This window comes from Pseudophryne corroboree, chromosome 8 (assembly GCF_028390025.1).
Source record: "Pseudophryne corroboree isolate aPseCor3 chromosome 8, aPseCor3.hap2, whole genome shotgun sequence".
Taxonomy (NCBI): domain Eukaryota; kingdom Metazoa; phylum Chordata; class Amphibia; order Anura; family Myobatrachidae; genus Pseudophryne; species Pseudophryne corroboree.
Window position 1 is genome coordinate 31,461,709 of NC_086451.1, and position 6,787 is coordinate 31,468,495.

The window sequence follows — 6,787 nt, forward strand, 5'->3', positions numbered from 1 at the left end:
CCTTGCTGCAGGTATAAATACACTGTGCCTGAGCAAGGAAGGCGTCAGTGCTTTGGTTGTCAAACCTAGTTCCTGTTTGTCTCTCTCCTGTGATTGTCTTCCAGGTTCCAGCTCCTGTCTCAAGACTTCCACCATAGAGACCCGCACCAGCATTCCACCTGCGGTGTAGCCTGACTCTCCAATCCATTGTGGATTCATCTGTTTCCAGCTACAACATTACCTGCTTCCAGCTCAGCTTCCAGCAGAGTACAGCTTCCCTTAAAGGGCCGGTGTCCTTTCTACACTTTACCACTCTCCACCGGTATTATTATTTCTCCGCTCTCAAGTTCTACATTTCAGTTCATATTTCATCGCTCCCAAGTTCATTTATTATTTAACTGGTTCCAGCCAGTATCCACTCCGTGCTAACAACAGTCTGGTTCCAGCCAGTATCCACAGCAGCTGTTTTATCTTCAGCAACCCAGCTTTTCCTGGAACACCAGCTGGCACAATCCTGGGTTATCTCCATTGCTACAGTCGGGCCTGGTAAGGACTTTCCATCTAGAAGATCATAAGAACTATCTCACACTACCAGTGCCCTGTGGCTCCTGCCATCCTGTAGTACCCAGGAACTGTATTTATTCTTTGCTGACTTTTACGTTTTCTTTTACTGCTGCTGTGTTGCGGAGTTGTCATAATAAACATCATTGACTTTTATCCAAGTTGTCGTGGTCACGCCTTCGGGCAGTTATTATTCATGTTACTTACATGTCCAGGGGTCTGATACAACCTCCCAGGTTCCGGTACATCTCAGCCCCTACAACTGAGGCTGCCTCCCGTCAGCTCAGGACCTCAGTTGTGACAGTAAGCACTGACCTAATGAATCCAGCCGGAGACCAGGATCAAGCGGCCAGGCCGATGCAAGAACTGGCAGCCCGACTAGAACATCAGGAGGCTGCACAGGGCCACATCATCCGCTGTCTCCAGGATCTCTCTACTCGGCTGGATGGGATTCAGACAACTCTCCGTGGATCAGGCGCGTCTGGTGCGTCAACCACAGTGACTCCAGCTATAACCCCACCCACCTTACCCATTTCTGCTCCACGTCTTCATCTTCCAACGCCAGCAAAATTTGACGGATCTCCAAGATTCTGCAGGGGATTTCTCAACCAGTGTGAGATTCAGTTTGAGCTACAACCTGGCAATTTTCCCAGTGACCGTACAAAAATTGCCTACATTATTTCTCTTCTCAGTGGCTCAGCCCTTGATTGGGCATCACCGTTATGGGAGAGGTCCGACACCCTGCTATCTTCCTACACTGCCTTCGTGTCAACATTCAGGCGCATCTTCGACGAGCCAGGCCGGGTAACCTCAGCTTCATCCGAGATTCTCCGTTTACGCCAGGGGTCACGTACTGTAGGACAATATCTGATACAGTTCCAGATCCTGGCATCCGAACTGGCATGGAACGACGAGGCCCTGTATGCTGCATTCTGGCATGGCTTATCTGAGCGTATTAAAGATGAGTTAGCTACCAGAGACTTACCTTCTAAGTTAGATGAGCTAATCTCGCTCTGCACGAAAGTTGATTTACGTTTCAGAGAGAGAGCAACTGAGCGTGGAAGATCATCTGCTCCAAAATCTTCTGCTCCTCCTCCTCGTCAACTGTCACCATCTAAAGATGAGCCCATGCAACTTGGCCGTTCCCGTTTAACTCCTGCTGAGCGCCGAAGACGTCTCCCCGAGTTTCTCTGTCTCTATTGTGCAGCTCCGTCTCACACCATTAATGCCTGTCCCAAACGTCCGGGAAACTCCAAATCCTAGCTCGCCAAGGAGAGGGCCGGCTAGGAGTAATGATCTCCTCTCCATCTCCTCAAGATTGTAATCTCCCAGTCTCGCTTCAAGTTGCTCAACGTTATCGGAACGTCATTGCCCTCCTTGATTCCGGAGCAGCTGGGAACTTTATTACCGAAGTCTATGTTAAACGGTGGTCCCTACCCACCGAGAGACTTCCTTCGTCCATTTCTTTAACTGCCGTGGATGGCAGCAAAATTTTTGATGCAGTTATTTCTTTAAGGACTCTACCAGTTCGTCTGAGAGTGGGAGTTCTTCATTCCGAACTTATTTCTTTTTTAGTGATTCCAAGAGCCACACATCCTGTGGTCCTGGGCCTTCCATGGCTCCGTCTTCACAATCCTACAATTGAATGGACGACTACGCAAATCCTGGCATGGGGTTCCTCCTGTGCTGAGACATGTTTGTTTAAAGTATTGCCTGTCTGTTCTTCCTCCCCAGGTCGTCTGATGTTCCACCTCCTCCATATCAAGATTTCACGGATGTGTTCAGTAAAGCTTCTGCTGATATCCTTCCTCCTCATAGAGAATGGGACTGTCCGATTGATCTCGTTCCAGGGAAGGTTCCACCTCGAGGCCGAACTTATCCGTTGTCTCTGCCTGAGACGCATTCTATGGAGGAATATATTAAAGAGAACCTAGCAAAGGGGTTCATTCGACCTTCTTCTTCTCCAGTCGGCGCAGGCTTCTTTTTTGTAAAAAAGAAAGATGGTGGTCTGCGGCCGTGCATCGACTACAGAGGTTTGAACGACATTACCATCAAGAACCGTTATCCTTTACCCCTGATTACTGAGCTCTTTGACAGAGTTAGCGGAGCTACCATCTTTACAAAGCTGGACTTGCGAGGTGCATACAATCTCATCCGGATCCGTGAGGGTGACGAGTGGAAGACCGCCTTTAACACCCGTGACGGACATTATATGTACCTCGTCATGCCCTTCGGATTGAGCAATGCTCCAGCTGTCTTCCAGCATTTTGTCAATGAGATCTTCAGAGACATTCTATACCGTCATGTCGTGGTCTATCTAGACGATATCCTCATTTTTGCCAACGATTTAGAGGAACATCGTTTTTGGGTTAAAGAGGTTCTGTCCCGTCTCCGTGTCAATCATCTCTATTGCAAATTAGAAAAATGCGTCTTTGAAGTCAAGTCCATTCCGTTTCTAGGGTACATTGTGTCCGGTTCCGGACTAGAGATGGATCCTGAGAAACTACAAGCAATCCAAAATTGGCCGGTACCCTTAACCCTCAAAGGGGTCCAGAGGTTCTTAGGGTTCGCCAACTATTACCGAAAGTTTATACGAGACTTTTCCACCATTGTGGCGCCTATTACTGCTTTCACTAAGAAGGGTGCTAACCCGTCCAAGTGGTCTGAAGAAGCCATGCAAGCATTTCATCTTTTAAAACAAAGGTTCATCTCTGCGCCTGTTCTGAAACAGCCTGACATCGACTCTCCTTTCATCTTAGAGGTGGATGCCTCCTCCGTTGGAGTAGGAGCGGTGTTATCTCAGAGGGCTAAAGATGGCCATTTACACCCTTGCAGTTTCTTCTCCAGGAAGTTCTCCCCAGCTGAGCGCAACTATGCCATTGGCGACCAGGAGTTGCTAGCCATCAAGCTCGCTCTAGAAGAGTGGAGGTATCTGTTGGAGGGAGCTTCTCATTCAATCACCATACTTACAGACCACAAGAACCTTTTATACCTGAAGGGCGCACAATGTCTCAACCCTCGTCAGGCCAGATGGGCACTTTTCTTTTCCAGGTTCGACTTTAAACTCCAGTTCTGTCCGGGCTCTCAGAATCGCAAGGCCGATGCCCTTTCCCGCTCATGGGAGCAAGAAAATGAGTCAGAGTCTTCAGACAAGCATCCTATTATAAATCCGTTGGCATTCTCCACGGTAGGGATGGACTCTACGCCCCCATCAGGGAAAAGTTTTGTGAAGCCGATGCTAAGGAAGAAGCTCATGCATTGGGCCCATGCTTCCCGTTTTGCCGGACATACAGGTATCCAAAAAACCCTGGAGTTTATCTCTAGGTCCTATTGGTGGCCAACTCTGAAAAAGGACGTCTTGGAGTTTATTGCATCTTGCCCAAAGTGTGCCCAACATAAAGTATCCCGCCAGTCGCCTGCGGGGCAACTGGTTCCACTATCCGTTCCCCGTCGACCATGGACCCACTTGTCGATGGATTTCATTACAGACTTACCCATGTGCAACAAGTTCAATACCATCTGGGTGGTAGTTGACCGGTTCATCAAGATGGCACACTTCATTCCTCTCACCGGTCTTCCGTCAGCTTCCAAGTTGGCTCAAGTATTCATACAAGAGATCTTCCGACTCCACGGTCTTCCTGAAGAAATTATCTCAGATCGAGGAGTTCAATTCACAGCCAAATTCTGGCGAAGTTTATGTCAAGTCCTCCAAGTCAAGCTAAAGTTTTCCACGGCTTACCATCCTCAGACCAATGGTCAAACCGAGAGGGTGAATCAGGACTTGGAGGCCTTCCTCCGCATCTATGTGTCCTCCTCTCAAGATGACTGGGTTCAATTACTTCCCTGGGCCGAGTTCTGTCATAACAACCAGTATCATTCTTCATCTGCTTCAACACCATTCTTCACTAACTTTGGATTCCACCCTAAAGTCCCTGAGTTCCAACCGCTTCCAGCAACTTCTGTTCCCGCAGTGGATATCACCTTGCATCAGTTTGCCAATATCTGGAAGAGCGTACGATCAGCTCTGCTCAAGGCATCGTTCAGGTACAAGAAGTTTGCGGATAAGAAGCGTCGAGCAGTTCCTGCTCTCAAGGTGGGTGATCGGGTATGGTTATCCACGAAGAATTTGAGGTTAAGAGTTCCCAGTATGAAGTTTGCACCTCGCTATATCGGTCCTTTCAAGATTGAACAAGTCATCAATCCTGTTGCTTACAGACTCCAGTTGCCTCCCTTCTTAAAAATACCCAGGACATTCCATGTTTCCCTGTTGAAACCGCTGATCTTGAATCGGTTTCATTCCTCACTTCCTCCAACTCCGAAAGTCCAAACTCAACGAGGCGTTGAGTATGAAGTGGCCAAGATCCTGGACTCACGTCACCGTTACGGTCAACTACAGTATCTTATTGACTGGAAGGGTTATGGCCCTGAGGAACGTTCATGGACCAATGCTTCTGATGTCCATGCTCCTGCCTTGGTCCGGAGATTCCATTCCAAGTTTCCTCAAAAGCCAAAGAAGTGTCCTGGGGCCACTCCTAAAGGGGGGGGTGCTGTCACGATCCGGGTATCTGGACGCCACTTCTTACCCATCAGATGCCTCCTAAGGCTGGCTCAGCGCTCCAGGACCGGATCCCATCTGTTATCCTGATGTTCACATCCCTGCATCCTCTCCTGTCTCTCTGAGACGCTGTCACAGTAGCGCCATAATACATCTGGCATGGCGTCTCCCGCGGCCTCCGCCGCCGTCCCTGAGCTTCTGCATGCAGAGTGTCAGAGTGGCGATTACGTCAGCCGCGGCCTCCGCTGTGTCCGCGTGGTTGGATGTGCACTTGTCAGCCTGGCGTCTCCTGTCTCCGGTGGCTGGCGCCGCCATTACTGTCTTCATTACCACATGGATTACAAACCAAACTTCCCTCCAAGTGTCTGCATGGGCGCAGCCATCTTGGATGTTGTCAGCTGATCATTTCCACCAATCCATTGTCTGTATTGTTTATCTGCATAATTGCCTAGCCAATCCCTTCCTTGCTGCAGGTATAAATACACTGTGCCTGAGCAAGGAAGGCGTCAGTGCTTTGGTTGTCAAACCTAGTTCCTGTTTGTCTCTCTCCTGTGATTGTCTTCCAGGTTCCAGCTCCTGTCTCAAGACTTCCACCATAGAGACCCGCACCAGCATTCCACCTGCGGTGTAGCCTGACTCTCCAATCCATTGTGGATTCATCTGTTTCCAGCTACAACATTACCTGCTTCCAGCTCAGCTTCCAGCAGAGTACAGCTTCCCTTAAAGGGCCGGTGTCCTTTCTACACTTTACCACTCTCCACCGGTATTATTATTTCTCCGCTCTCAAGTTCTACATTTCAGTTCATATTTCATCGCTCCCAAGTTCATTTATTATTTAACTGGTTCCAGCCAGTATCCACTCCGTGCTAACAACAGTCTGGTTCCAGCCAGTATCCACAGCAGCTGTTTTATCTTCAGCAACCCAGCTTTTCCTGGAACACCAGCTGGCACAATCCTGGGTTATCTCCATTGCTACAGTCGGGCCTGGTAAGGACTTTCCATCTAGAAGATCATAAGAACTATCTCACACTACCAGTGCCCTGTGGCTCCTGCCATCCTGTAGTACCCAGGAACTGTATTTATTCTTTGCTGACTTTTACGTTTTCTTTTACTGCTGCTGTGTTGCGGAGTTGTCATAATAAACATCATTGACTTTTATCCAAGTTGTCGTGGTCACGCCTTCGGGCAGTTATTATTCATGTTACTTACATGTCCAGGGGTCTGATACAACCTCCCAGGTTCCGGTACATCTCAGCCCCTACAACTGAGGCTGCCTCCCGTCAGCTCAGGCCCTCAGTTGTGACAACAACTAAGAATCTATCCAAATATTCCCTGAGTACATCATTCATGAAATCCTGTAAGACTGCCGGGGCATTACAGAGCCCAAAAGGCATCACCAAATATTCATAATGCCCTGAGTGGGTATTAAAGGCAGTCTTCCATTCATCCCCCTCTCTTATTCGGATTAGATTGTACGCACCGCGTAGGTCAATCTTAGAAAAAATGGTGGCAGTACGAAGCTGGTCAAACAAGACCGAAATGAGAGGCAGTGGGTATGAGTTTTTAATCGTGATACGGTTCAATTCCCTGAAGTCGATGCAGGGTCGCAAAGAACCGTCTTTTTTACCCACGAAGAAGAACCCCGACCCAACTGGAGACTGTGAAGGTCTGATAAATCCCTTAGCCAAGTTC